The sequence below is a fragment of the Pseudorca crassidens genome, chromosome 3 (assembly GCF_039906515.1).
Source record: "Pseudorca crassidens isolate mPseCra1 chromosome 3, mPseCra1.hap1, whole genome shotgun sequence".
Lineage (NCBI taxonomy): Eukaryota > Metazoa > Chordata > Mammalia > Artiodactyla > Delphinidae > Pseudorca > Pseudorca crassidens.
Genome location: NC_090298.1, coordinates 102733603 through 102748765, shown reverse-complemented (window position 1 = coordinate 102748765; position 15163 = coordinate 102733603).

Sequence of the window (15163 nt, the reverse complement as noted above, 5' to 3'; positions counted from 1 at the left end):
AGAAAACAGGCCTGTGAATTGCTTTTTGAACACAGAGGAGTGGAAAATTGGGATGAGGGGATGTGGAGGCCCAGGAAGCCCCATAAAGGATGACATTTCAGGCTGAAATAGAATGATTCGTTCTGGGCCTTGATGAAAGACATTTTTTTAAAAAAATGGTTAAATAACCGTATTTGAAAATAAATATAGTTATTTTAAATGTTGGTGGTGAGTGAAGTGGTTTGGTGTTGGATATTAGAGAATGGTGGGGACTGTGGAGAACTGGAGAGAAAGTGTAGTGACCAGGGATACGATCAGGTCTAAAGGGACCCAAAGGACCACCATTTCACCCCCTCCATTTAAATTTGACCAGAGTTCCCCTCTAGGAACTTGGGTGAACTGGACTTTCTTTTGAACAGTGAGCTCTTAAGTGCCTTCTGCTAAATACGTTGACTTCCCTGCCTAATGCTTTGTTCTAGTCTAGTTCAGCCTCTTTTCATTTCTTCTCTGGAATATTCTTACAGGTTTACCCCACTTGCCCCTACTTCCTACCTTCAGCCTCCAGTTCCCAGTCTCTCTCTCTACTTTATCATCTTTCCTTCAAGTCAGTCGTATTATGTCCATCTGCCCCAAATTACATTTGTTTTCATGTCAGTTTCCACCACTAATATGAAAGCTCCACAAGGGTAAAAACCATGTGTTACTTATCTTTCTATTCTACTCTCTCTGCAATGTCTGTTACCCAAGGGTACTCGGTAAATAAACGAACTGGAAAGAAAATGCTCATTCAGTGTTCATTCCTATCAGAGTCTGGTTTTATGGAAGGAAGCACATAAAACCTTAGTCCAAGATTCATCTTCTACCGTCAATGGTGAAATGTTTCATCTAATGATCATCCACACTGGCATTAGGCAAACATGTGAGGGACTTTAGGAAAAACCAATTCACTTGTCAATATCTTCCTGATCTCTCTTGCTACTGCTGTAGAGATACTGCTCCTTATTTCCTGGGCTGTCAGTCTAGGAAGATTTGGAGGGGACAATGCTAAAACACCTCCACAGAGCACCACCTAAACCGCAGTTGATGACAGTCCAGTTCATAAGGCGGTATTAGGTAGATGGATGAACCAAAGTCTAACACTTGGAGAATGTGGTTGCTTTTGTAACCCTTCTCAGTTTCTGTATCAGGGATCACAAATTCAAAGCCGGGTAGCATAAATGAGACAAGTGGGCTGGTATGAGACATAAGGGAATGGTGGGGACTGTGGTATATTCGGGAGCAAATGCACCAATAGGGGTGGCTGCCCTGCAGCTCCAGCTGGTTTTTGCCACTTGAGAATGTGGGCCTAGTATTGGCATGTTGGCAAATGTTCAAGTGTTTCAAGGGAAGATAAAAATCTGGATTTATCTGTGCCATTTCCAGATTTTCAAAACACAATGTGGAAGGAAAATAAAAATAGACGGCTATTTTGCAACTTCCAAATAAAAACCAGTGTGGTAAACTGCCAATAACTTCCCTTGATCTTATTTAGTAGTGCTTAGAACTTTGAAAAAGCATGGGAGGGTTTTCAAACCTGATTTGCAACTTTTCCTGAAAGATCTTTTCCCTTTTTCAAAATTGAAATTTTATAGATGACCATTTGAAAAGGAGTGAGAAAATGAAGCTTAATGGGAAATTAGAATTGTTTTAGTTGAGCCTCAATATCATATCCAGAAATTTGAAGAAGCATTTCTGAAGGTAATTATTCTTCAAATTTTAACAGAGGCAGTCTGATTCTCAGTTGGCAAGACTGACTAATGGTTGCTTTGTTAAGATGGTTCTTGGTGTTATAAGAGTTTTAAAGTGATCTAAGTGTCTCTTCAACTGTTGCGGGCCCCCTGTAGGGTAGATACCTTCTCCTCTCAATGAATGAAATCTTCGTACATACTTCCCAGGCGGAGGATTCTTATTTTCTCAGTCCCCATGCCCCCAGCTATTTAATCTATACCATGCTGTACACATGTGTATTTGTGCATCTCCGCTATTTAACCCTTTCAACCTCTGTGATTTTTCTGTCACCCTGAAGCTCATCCATGAATTCAGGTCAGGACCCCCTGCTCCAGCATGAATCCATAATTAAGCAAATGGGAGGTGAGCACTGTTCTGATGTGCCAGGCACCACGCGACATATTTTACATGTATTTTCTCATTTAATCCTCAGAATAAAAATCTCATGGAACAGCCAATACCATTACCACCTTCTAGGTGAGTAAATAGGGGTGTACATATAATAGAGAAGGAATAAACAACTCATCTAAGGGCACATGGCTCACGTGTGCCAGCAATGGGACTGTCATATTATAGTGTTGAAATTAGAAGCAGAGGCTTTGTCTTCAGATAGGACTGGGTTTGGAAGCTGGCTCTGCTGAGTTACCTTCTCTGAGGCTCAGTGTTTTCTTCACGGGGCCTAGTAAGTGCCCAGCACATCGTTATGGGAGTATAATGGGTACAAATATGCAAATCCCATGCTCAGGTGCAGGAAATATCCAATTATTCATTTTTCCCTAAAATCAAGCTAAATCTGTTGCTAGCCCATATTTTGATGACTGGGCAGAAAATTCAGTACTGGTCATGGGTGGGATTTCCTTCTCTTTTGCCCCAGGTTTATAGAAGTATTAAGGCTATTCTGTTTGAGCAAACATGAGTTAATGTCACCTGTAGAAAGATGGAGTATACCATCACTGAAAAAATTACACAACCAATGTATAAAGAAACCAACTCACTATAGCACCTCTAAAAGTAGTTGCAGCATTTAAAGGAGTTTACAGTTGTGAATCTGAGGGAAAAAGTCCTGACTTCCACACTGTGATTTTCTCAACATCAGTTGTAGCTTTTGAGTGAGCAATGGTTATGATCTAGCATTTCCATGACTATTTATTCCTCAGCAACTTGAGACGCTTTATATTCTCCCATTTCCCAAGAAAATGTCATCATTTGTCATCATGAAATAGTCCCTAATGGGCAGTTACATCTTCCTATCTTTCTATCAGTGTTTGGCTCCTTCTGGGTTCTTAGGAGGTCATCTTGCTTTCCTGCTGCTATTACGTTGTTCTGTTTCTGAAGCATTTAAAGTTATATGTGTATTTTTCTGCCTTTTCGATTTGAAGGGTTGGTCTTATTGACTCACTCTCGCAATTAGTACAGCATCAAATATTCATATGAACCGGTTATACCTGCTATGTACCATCATCATTTTATTATTGTCTCCAGGGTAAAGTGTCCAAAGAAACCACATGCCAAGAGTTAACCTCCAGGGTGATTCATCCGCCTATGGTCCCCCTGGATTTGACGTCCACAGTGAATGGCCTTACTTTGTAAGCCATGAACTTCTAAACTTGCTTGTGCTACAACATGGCATGGTCTTAGTCAAGACATGAGGTGAAATGGTGTGTTGTGTTAGTCCCTTCCTAAAAATAGGTTAGTAATCAAAGTCCTGTAGGTCTGTAATACTTATTTTGCTTGTTTTGTTTTGATAAAAGCCAGAGAATTTGGTCAATAAACTGTTTTTGCTGTCCATTGTCAAGCTTTAGGGAGGTAGTGCTATAGTAATGATATGTATGAGAACATGCGGGTGTGTGTGTGTGTTCCTCCTGCTGGTGAATGATAAGATGAAGAGAAGCTGACCCACTGATTCTCATTTCCTTTATTTAAATACTGTTGCTTAAAAAACAAGAATGATAAGGAACATCTTGTAGAGAAGAGGATTTTATTTGATTTCAGACAAGAAGAGAGGACAGAAATAAGATTACATATTACAATCTTCTGTGACAGTTAATGTAAACAAATCAAAGATTTGTTTCATAAGTATGAATACAGCCTTGTTAAATAATGAACTGTTCAAAACTAGCTACCCTAGTTACCCTAGGGAAACTAGCTACCCTAGTTTCTAGATATACAATAGGTAAAAATATACATAACTTCTAAAGCTTCAGCAACTTATGAAGAAAATTTAGATTTGAGTTTGTATTTAATTTAATGGTATAACCAAAGAATGAGGGACAGGGATGGTTTTTCTCTGTCCTGTCATGATTTTATGCAGAGAATACAAACTGAGCTGGGAAAAGAAATTCCAAATTTATACTGGTGAATTATAAAAGCACAAAAACCCCCAAAGATATATACAGAAAAATATGGATGTTGTAAATTATTACTTTTATATATACTCTAAAACACATTCTTTGTATTTAAGAAATGATCACTACTCAAAAATTTGATTGGTGTTATAGCCACACATACTTGCTTACATGCCACCTGCACTAACACACACACACACACACGCACACACACACCTGAGCACAAAGCTCTTACAGCACATTGAATAAGTAGGTCATAGCATTTATCTTCCAACTTCAAAACTTTCCAGGCAGCAGACTGATGCTTTTGGAAAAAACTGAAGCAGTTTTTGTATAAGTTGCATGTTTCCATATCACCTCCCCTCCTCAAATAGAAGCATTGTGGATACCAGGAAAATTGTCAGCAAAATTTCCCCGAAGCTAAACAATTTAAGCTAAAACTCTGTGCCTCCCAATTTGTTCAGATTTCTTGTCTTCTGTAGTTAAACTGAAGGGGAAAAGTGTTCAGTGAAATGTCTACTCAGTGATTCTATCAATTTAGAAGCAGGATCAAACAAGTGACTGATTCATGCAGTAAGTCTCATTCACTGGAAAATGGGTCATCTTTCTGTGAGTAGTAAGACATCTGGAACCAAACCAGGTTTAGGTGGTTGAAAATGTCATGTAAGTAGATTCTTCTAACTTGTTCCTGAAAAAAAAAAAAATGTCACTGACAACTATTTGTCTTCTCAAAGACACTCCTTTCAAATATCTTATCCCACAAGCTGAAGAATATAATTCCAGAGAAAAGCCTTTCAGCGCCCTGAGAAATCCTTTTTGTTCAAAACTAATCAATTTTTGCTTTGTGCACAAAAGTAAAATACTTTGTCAAACTCTCTGCAGAAATCCTTTCAGCTATCTTAAAAAATACATTTGGTGCAGCCCTGGCTGATTTCTGTTACATGGGCAAAAATTTACTTTGTCAAATTATATTCTTCAGAAAGCCTTTCAATGGACTTAAAAATCCATTTTGTGCAAAACAATGACCATGCATCAGCTTGGAGTGATTGCACAGTAGTTACTTAGCTTGGCAAATGGCAGCAAGATGTCAGCTGCAATGAAAGACACTCAGCCCAGGGCTTATCAGGGAAAGTACAGATGATTCATGTAACATCATAAATAAATAACACCGACTTTGTGTTGAGGCAGGTTTAACAGCAGAAGTTTCTGTACCAGCCATAGTATGTTTCAAAGCAATAGTAAGGGGGGTTGGGGGCCTTACCTGGTGACAGTGACATGTGCTAAGATAAGGTATGTGTTTTCAGTGCTCAAATTTCAAGGTCACTTAACATTGTATTTGTGGGCGGTGAACAGGAAATAAAAGATCCTCTGCCCAATGACAGGGTGGAACTTAAAGCGTTGTCAAAGTAATGATAGTCATGAAGGGAATGAAATTTCTCAACCAGATGCCCCGAAGAGCCACATCCTTCTTTAGTGCTCTTGTCCTCTCATTGGCTAGCTCTGGTTGAAGGAGTTGCATGGAGGAAGAAAAAGGATTAGACAAGGTAAAAACCGAGATGAAGACCCCAGTCTTCACTTATGCAATACTAGTTCCTAACAGTGCCCTCCATCAGCTAACGAGGGTCATGGCATGGGACCCCATGCTCTGAGGGCCCTATGCTTGGTTTAATGTTCTGATGGTACCACCTTGAAATCCTTAATATTTTGTACAAGAGACCCTGCATTTTTCATTTTCTTAAGGGCCCTGGGAATTATATAGCTGGCCACCCACAGTCCAGGATAACCAAGTCCACCTGTGACTTCACAGGTCCTAGGCTCTTTTGCCTGTATGGGTCCCTTCCCTCATAAAAATCATATTTCACAACTGCATTGCTATAAAGATGAATTATTAGCATTTTCTTTGACCTAAAATTTCTTTTTCTTTTCTTATTTTGAAAGAAATGAAAACATTTCCATGGGTCCTAAAACTTCTGCAGGCCCAGAACTGTGCCCCCTGTGCTTAGTGGAGAGGTTGGCCCTGGGTCATGGTGCATGTAGACGGGATGTCAGTGGCCCGTTGCCAACCTTGCCATCAAGTTGATGTGTGCTGGTGGGGAACAAATGCTTCTGGACCTCAGTTTTGTCACAGAAAGATGGACTCATTTGCTCTGAGCATATGTGTTATATGATACAGAAGACACGTGGCCCAGGCTGCAGCTAACAACTAAATAAAGAGGATGTTCAGCTCAGAGAAGCTTCCAGAGCCCTCAGTCTTTTCCATAAGAACCTAAAGTGTTCGAAAAGTTCAAATCAGAATCATATTTCCTCAGAGGTGATTCAGTTTGTGGCAATCATAGCACACACTGTAACCTCACCCAGGTAATGCTAATAATATTTGGATTGATAACCTACACACTCTTCCAACTGGTCAACTGATGCAGGAATCAATTTTATAGCATTCCTGACCTTTCTTTGTTCTGCATTTGGATGAAAAACATTGTATTGAATAGATGTCAAATATGATCACCCTTATGGGAGATATCCATATAGTAAAATATCTTCTGTCTCTTTGCTGCATGTTAGGTAACACTTGGGGCCATGGCGTGGATTTTTACTGAATTTAAAAGCTATATTTGGGATGGTTGATGAAAGTATAGGCTATGTGGTGGCTATGTGGCTGGGCACAATTTTGGGAGCCTCTGGGAGCACCTCAAATAGATCAGCACATTTTCAGAGGGGCTGAACCAAGGTGCATAATGAGAGACCTGTGTGACTGCCTTAGGTAGGACATGGAATACGTATTAAGATGCTGTGGACAGAGAAGATCGAAACTGAATTCACAGATGAGCCTGAAATCAAAAGCCAGGTGGGAGAAACTCTTTAATGCAGTCATTGATTTGTGATTGAGCCGTTTCTCAAAAGAGCAATGTTATACAACTTTGTTTCAGGTGTGATGTTAGATGCTCAATAAACGTTTATAGTAGGTGCTTAATAAATGCTTTTTGCTTGAATCATCGTAGATGGGCTCCTTGAGGTAAGTCATCTACAGTTACATCTTTGTTAAATAATGACCTTTTTAAATTTGCTCCCAAAGTTAAGAGAGATTATAAAACTTCTTTTACAAACTTCACATTCATCATTTTCAAAATGGAAATGAAAAATTAAAATTTTCCCCTTCTGCAGTTTCTTCCAGATACCCCATGTTGGAATTTTTGAATTTAAGGCATTTCAAAGAACCTCTTTTAGTACCTTGAATTTGCTGCACAGCCTGGGTTCATCCTTGCCATACTCTTAAGAACGCTCGTTTAGGTTCAAACTGTAAAAGAGTTTTAATGGTATGAAACATTTTCAACATCATGTAAAAAATGCCAAGATTATTTGCTGAAAGCTGACTGTGCTGAGAACACTCTTTGTTTCGAATTGTGAATGTAGGCCCCATCGTGAGAGTCTGTAGTTTGGAGTTTGCATCCAGGGTCCTTTGGACTTAGTCCAAGGAGAGTAGGAATTCAGAACCGAATTTATCAAGTTAACATTCCAAGAGTAGCTCACTTTAAAGACCTCTGTCTCGTAGGTCAAGGTCTTAAATTCTTAAGCCTGTTGTCTAAGAGACCCTTGTAAGTGCAAACATCATTCCTCATGTGGTTATTCTTTTTTTTTTTTAATAGATTTATTTATTTTATTATTTATTTAGGCTGCATTGGGTCTTTTGTTGCTGCACACGGGTTTTCTCTAGTTGCGGTGAGCGGGGGTTACTCTTCGTTGCAGTGCGTGGGCTTCTCTTTGCAGTGGCTTCTCTTGTTGCGGAGCACGGGCTCTAGGCACACCGACTTTAGTAGTTGTGGCACGTGGTCTCAGTAGTTGTGGCTCACAGACTCTAGAGCACAGGCTCAGTAGTTGTGGCGCACAGGCTTAGTTGCTCCGCAGCATGTGGGGTCTTCCCAGACCAGGGCTCGAACCCGTGTCCCCTGCATTGGCAGGTGGATTCTTAACCACTGCACCACCAGGAAAGCCCCTGTAGTGGTTATTCTTAATGATTACCAACCTCTCAGGGGTCTCTAGTTACCTCAGTACTGCCCTGAACTTTTCTTTCCCGACTCTTCTGCTGTTCCCTAACTATTGTATCTCAGCAAGGATATCCTACTGCATTTTTCAATTCTACGTCGACAATGGCTCTGATTTTACAGATACCTCAAAATAATAACAAAACTAGCTGCAGTCACCAAAATAGCCCAGGTTTCCACAATTATCTGTTTATGTATATAAGGTAAAAAAAAAATTCATAATGCAGTGTTTCTTGATACCCGCTTCCCACTCAAGTTTAGACTTTTCTGCCTAACTCCAGATCTCTATTTGCAGTATATTAGGTAGAGTCAGGTAGTTAAGACAAGAGAGGATCATGTATTTATAATATAAGACCTTATATTATACGTAAATTATATGCTCACTGTTTTTATAGTTCAAAAGAATATACTAGGGAATTTTTTATATCAGTCCACAGGCTTTATGCTTCCCCATTAGCAGGTAACAGAGAAAGAACATATTTTGGACGCAAGAAAAAATTTATAAACGTGTGCTTTTCTGAAGGTGGTTTGGAATATGGTATTAGGTATTACAATTTTACTGCGCTTTGTCAGAAATAAATCACACCTTTAGTCATGGTCTGTGTCTCTACAATAGTTTTATATCTTTAAGTGTGAGTGAATTTGATTTATTTTTCCTGTGTCCACTCAAATTATTCCATCCTATTAGTATTTATGTCAGCTAGGTTGGAAAGTGTTTTATACTTGGGCCCTACACTCTTTTCAGATTCCAATTTTATTGTGGGTCTGTTAAAAGGTCACTTTAACCTCTCTGAGAAATGAAGAGCCTAAAGATGTATAGCTTTTCTGTCACTTTACCGATACACGTCAGTAAACATGCAGCTGGGCTTGTGCTCTTGGTAGTTTGTGAAAGAAAATCTGTCTCGATACAAAGGATGACATGATGAATAATCAAAATAATTCTGAGCTTCAAATCTAATCCTATAGGAAGTGTTATGATGGAGAGTCCTGGGCAAAAATCACATGATAATTTCTATGTAGAAAACAATTGATGCTGGCTTTGCCTCCTTCCCCATGATACCATGCTGAGTAATGTCCTCCAGCTTTGGAGGCCCTCAGGTTACAGCCAAACATTGATTATTTGTCAGATAATGCTATCAGACTTACAAAGACCTCCACAGTGTTCTTGCAAGGAAATAAATGACTCCAGCATTCTTTTTGGTAGAAAAAAAGAAAGAAAACACTCACTTGCAGTAAGCTCTCTAAGAGTCTACAATGGGTTGAATGTGGACTATGTTTTGATAAAATTCTAAGTCCATCGCTGATATTATTAAAATACATTTTCCCTGTATCATGAGACACGGTTGTTGCATTTCAGAGTGCGGATAGCAGGGACTTGAAATTTTTTAAGTGGGTACCGTGTGCTGTGTGCTGTGGTTATATCAGCTCATTCAATTCTCTTAGCAACATGCAAGAATAAATATTGTCTCATAATCCAGAGGAAGAAAGTGTGATCCAGAGGTTTAATGACCTGTTCAAGGTCACGAGAAAGTAAGAAGGTTGTTGTATGCAAAAACCTGTGGTTAGTTAGCAAAAGTTGTGGTTGTATGCTTATAGAAAATTTTACTTATTTGTGCTCCTTTCAGAATATTTGGTGCCAACTGGAATTAAGACCCAGTGACTGTTTTAGATCTGGAGACACATATGTGACACATATGACACGTATGACATATATGACATGTGATTTGGGGAACTTGGTTCTCTGGTACCATGAAAGACTTCCGTTTGCCTCAGGCATTTAGCCCTTAGTTTCCAGGGCTAGCCACATTGTTGGGATATTCCTGTGCTTACTCCTGGTGACAAAGCACTGGGGGTGGGCCTTTGCTGTTTTGAGCCTCTCCCTTCATTTTGAGGGGTTTACTGTTATGGGAGGAGTCTGAGTAGCTGACACGACTGAGGCAGGTTCTAGTACTCTACATTTATGTAGGACAGAAGAAGTCTTGTAATGCCCTAGAAGAAGAAAAAAAGTTCTTATAAAAATAAAAAATAAATAGCAAGCAGGGGTGTCTATTTATGATGAAATCTTTTCTCTTTTTAAAAGGTTGAGAATTTTCATCAATATGAAGCGAGGTCAAGTGCACATTCTAGCTTCACCCCTGATATTGATGTAAGAGCAGAACAAGGACAGTGATTTCCCTCCAAGCGTTAACAGGCTGCCTTTTCGGCGATGCACTTCATGTTCACTTGCTTTAACAAGATTTACACAGTCCTAACTCACTTATTAAATGCTTCAAAAGCATTTTCAGGCAAAGATCTTCAAAAGCAAAACGCATGTCTCAGCCCTCTGCCTGAAGCCAGCTGCACAGAGTTCACTGATTTAAGTATGTGTGTTGGAGTTAAAAGGAAACCATTCGCTCTCTCTAATTTTTCTAGTTCTGATTTCTGCTCTATTGTTTTAATTCCTTTTATTGAATCCCCCCAGTTCTGTTAAAAAAGAGTTTTAAAAGTTTTACAGAGCACAATTTGAGAATGAACGGCTGCTGGATTTTTCGGTGCACGGCAAGGGGTGGGGCAGAAGGAGAGTGTGTGATGTGGGTGCGGTCATAGAAGAATCTGGAAAGGGATGGCTGGAAAGTTGTCCAGACTTTCAAGTAGAGGGTTAAATCTCGCCGGTAGCCCTGTAAAATGTGTTTACAGGTGGCAGAAATGAATTCCTGTGACCGACAATCTGTAAATAAGAAACTCTGAAGAGTAAGGGTAATGAAGCAAGTGAAAAATCATTTCTCTAAAGAAAAGCACTCACTAAGCTCATTCGACCGCTTAGCCGTTGCAGTCAGCACTTTGGAGAGCCCTACACCAAGCTCTGTTTGTTTTTCCACCAGAGAAATAGATGAGAGAATTTATACGAACTAAAAGATTTTTAAAATGTTGATCTGAAGAAATATAGGATAAGAAAAAGAATGAGCCAAAGGAAAGGGGAGTCGTCTTTTTGTCGGCACCTGACACTTCCGCATTTCTGATTCACATTTCCGTTGTGAGAAATGTTTTCTAGAGATGAAATATACATAGAAACGGGGAGGGGAAAGAGCCAGGACATGGATAATTTGCGTACATTTAGCTCTATTAATATCATTAGGCAGGAGAACCAGTGACACTGCAGCTGAAAGCTAGAGATGAAGTAACCAGTACTTTATCTCCCGTTGCCGAGGACTGCACGATGAACTCTTGCAGTGACCCAAATTTATTACAGAAGATTGCTCATTGCTGCTGTACCAAGCACTCTGTTGCAATTACAGCACATTAGGCAGAGGGACAAATCTCAAGGGGAAATGTCTAGTCTTTTAATCAAGTAATAGAAAAGTCATGGTGCCTAAAAATCACCCCGTGAGAAATATATATATATTATATATATATATATATATATATATATATATATATCCCATATCTGTACATGTGCATCTCTATCTGATAATGGTCCTCATTTTGCCCAGAAAATGCTTTTATTATATACAGTACCCTCACTTAATCTTTTCTTTACCGCAGTCTGTTTTTTTCTTCTATTAAATTCTCAGTCTTCAAGAACATAGAAGCTCAGGGAAGTTACGCAAAATAAGACGAGCACTTGGAAGAATAATGTATTATATCATATTTTTGCCTCTCTTCATTTTCCTAAGAAGTGCTCCTTTATTTTCCTTATCTATGTTTTTTTTTTTTTTTTTAAACAGTGAGTTCTTCTCTGGTTTTCAGCAATTTGATTGTCTCCAGACTGACCAAATGACATCATTCTAAAGAGCGTATTTTAGTATTTAGTGGAAATAGGCAAGCTCATGCTACAAGCATGCTGCATCTAAGTCATTGATTAGTTGTAATGGATGGAAGGGAAACTAGTATAAATACAGAGTTAGAAGACACTATTGACATGTTTTATAGGAGAAACAAGCAGTTGTTTTACACAATTCCCTGAAATATCTTCCAGGAAAGGTTTTTAAGAATTATAAAGTTAGATCACAAATACATTGAGACAATGTAGTTAAAGTTTATCAAGAAACCCGGTGTAAGATAGTGGAAAGAGGAAAGGAAAGAAGAAAGAAGCCATAAGGAGAAAAGTAAACACTGGAAAAAAGATACAGGTTAGATCTGTACTCAGAAGCCATTGTAAAATAGTTTACTTGTTGTCATTGTGTATATTTGGAATAATCTGTAGCTGACAAAGTCATTTAAAAGGAGAAACTGTTTTATGTGAGGGATCAAAGCCTAAAAATAGAGCATTCAAGCTATTTTAAAGTTACAGCTGTGGTAATTTTCGTGATCATAACATTTCAGAACTCCTCCTTGATATCTTTTTTATGGTAAAGGCTTTCACTGCCTCAAAAAGCTAGCTAAAATATGTTCCTTGTGAGTGACCCATATTTGCATCTTGAGGAGAACGTGGCATAAATAAGGGAAACCCAGCATACCCATAGCAATGCGATTCTCAGTAACTCTTGTGGTAAACACCTGTCTTTTTGAGAAATACTCATTTTCAGTAGGAAGTACTGTAACATGTTAAATTGTGATAAATTTGGGTTATATTGTCCTTGTGAATATCTGTGTGCCTCTCCCACACTCACCTAATAGAGAGGAGACACTCAGGAGGCCAAGCACATATGGAGGTGTATTTAAAGGTTTCATTTCTTCTTCCAGTCACACTGCTAGGTCCTCCAAAACGTACCTTGGGTGTTAGGACCCAACACTTTCATGGAGGGTCAGGAATGTGATTTTAAGCCCTTAAGCCAATGCAGCTCCATCAATATTTCTCTACTCCTGCGTATGGATTTCCGCTTCTCGGACCTGCAATCAGAGGGAATTTACGTCTCCCGATTTGGTCAATTTTTACTACCAACCGTGCGTGTCTGATTTTGTGAGGTACTAAACAACATATTGACAAATTACATCAGTAGAACGCCATTTTAGTAGTCAAGAGATTGGTTCTCTCTATAATTTACAAGCTCACCCTTTCCCATTTTACCCTTTCTGGAGTGTTCAATAAAGGCCTAGTGAGGTACATGGGAGAGCCGTGAAAGAAAATGAGATGTCAGAGAGGTGGACAAGTCAGGGCTGCGGAGAGAACCTAAAAAGCACAATAGATTTTTCAAAGTAAGATCTATGACAGAATAAGGGAAGGTCTGTGGAGAGCATGAAATTCGATAAGATGGACTAACGGAGATGGAAAGATCTGCCGAAAGGAAGCTGCAGCCCCAGTGACAGGGAGACAATTTTCTGATCTCAGTGGAAAGTGAGAACTGGAGACAGACCTATTACAGTAGAAAGAGAAAGACAAATGAAGCAACAGAAAAGGACACATATATCCAAGTCTCTGTGCACAGTCCCCCAAGAAAGATAGCAAAGTCAAAACGTATTCACCAATCTATACACACTGGAGAGGACATTATCATTATTTAGCCTTTACGGAGTACTTTCTACTCAGAAAGCTTTTTATTTTTCTCAAGTGTAAACCAAAGAGTGAGCAGTCAATATTATTATCCAAGCAGGTGCCCTAACCTTCAGGGGGGTCCCCTGGAGCGTAGCTCCATACCAGGTGGGATGTGAGTGGTGCCCCTGGGGTTACGCTAAACTTGGAGTCAGGCTGGTTTTCCTAATCCTTCTTGATTATTCTTGGTACTTGTCAAAGTTCGTCTAGATCTTTGCTCTTGCAGGCTCTTCAGCCTGCCCTCATTCCTGCTCGTGAAAATCTAATGGAGCCACAAAGTTTCACTCAAGTCGTATCTCCTCTCTGAGGTTTTCTCACATCCTATCCACGCCCTTTCTTCTAAAATTGGACTGACCTTCCTTCCTCTGTTACACAGCAAAGGATCCACTGGAGGGTCTAGCCTTTCTACAGGGAGGGGCTTAAACTTAGGAAACTGGAAGAGAGGGCAAGGGAATGTATTAAAACTGTATTGACATGGCAAGCATTTTTCTCTTAGTGACATTGTGAGTTTTCAAGACAGGTTTTGGGATTGGTAGAGATTATGTAGAGGTTAAAGCTTCCCCATGGCGCCCTTTGACAAAACCAATTATGTTTTTATACTCTAGGGTTTGTACCTATAAAACATATATAAAGGGCCTTTTCAGAATTAGGATGAGTTTTATCTTTTTAGCCTTCAGAGCATGTAACAGAATGTATGTAATATCTTTTATTTTAGGAAGTGTTTGTTGAAAATAGAAAATAAAATTTGAGCAAATACTGAAAGCACTGATGTTCTGAAATATTAATGCTGAGTGTAAGGCATTAAGTTCAATTAAGTTTTTGGTCAAGTGAATTTTAGATCTGTTTTCTATTTTATCCTGTAATTTAAGCGAAAATAGCTTCCCCCCCTTTCATTTTAGCACTTTGATAAAAACTGACCCCTAAAACAATTAAGCATAACTCCCTAAATGTTTAGGACCATATTTGATTACATGGACAGAAAAAGAAACAAATGGATTGTAAAATTTTTTTCCATTGTAATTCATGCCAAATTAAAGATAGGTAGAGACATACAAACATATTTTAAATCATGTTTAATCATTTGTTTCATTTAATTTTGCTATTGTTTTCTTGAGCTCTTTACAGATGAGCCCAAGCAGTTGTAATGTTGAATCCCTCCAAAGTTAATTTATCTTTCTGCCTTAATCTCTAGTCTGAGTTTGGGGATTCCAATAATACCCTCAAGTCAATATTTAATATTATATATTTTCATTTAACTATTCATTAAAATACAATGTCTGTAGAGATGAACTCTCACCAGTTAGGAAATTTACAATTTTCTGAAAGCTTTATATGTAGAAAATTAATCTTTGACCATCTGTTTGCATAGGAGATATAAAGTCTAGAGCCTATATACAAATATTATGAACAACTGCTGACTTAACCAGGTTAGAAGATATGGGTTTTTACATGAAAAGAAAATGCATATCCTATCAAATACCTGCCCAGTCTATTTGTCATACATGGTAGTCTCTCTGCTGCTGATGCAGGGAATTGCCACTTATTACACCAGCTATATTAAGATTCTCCAGAGAAAGAGAACC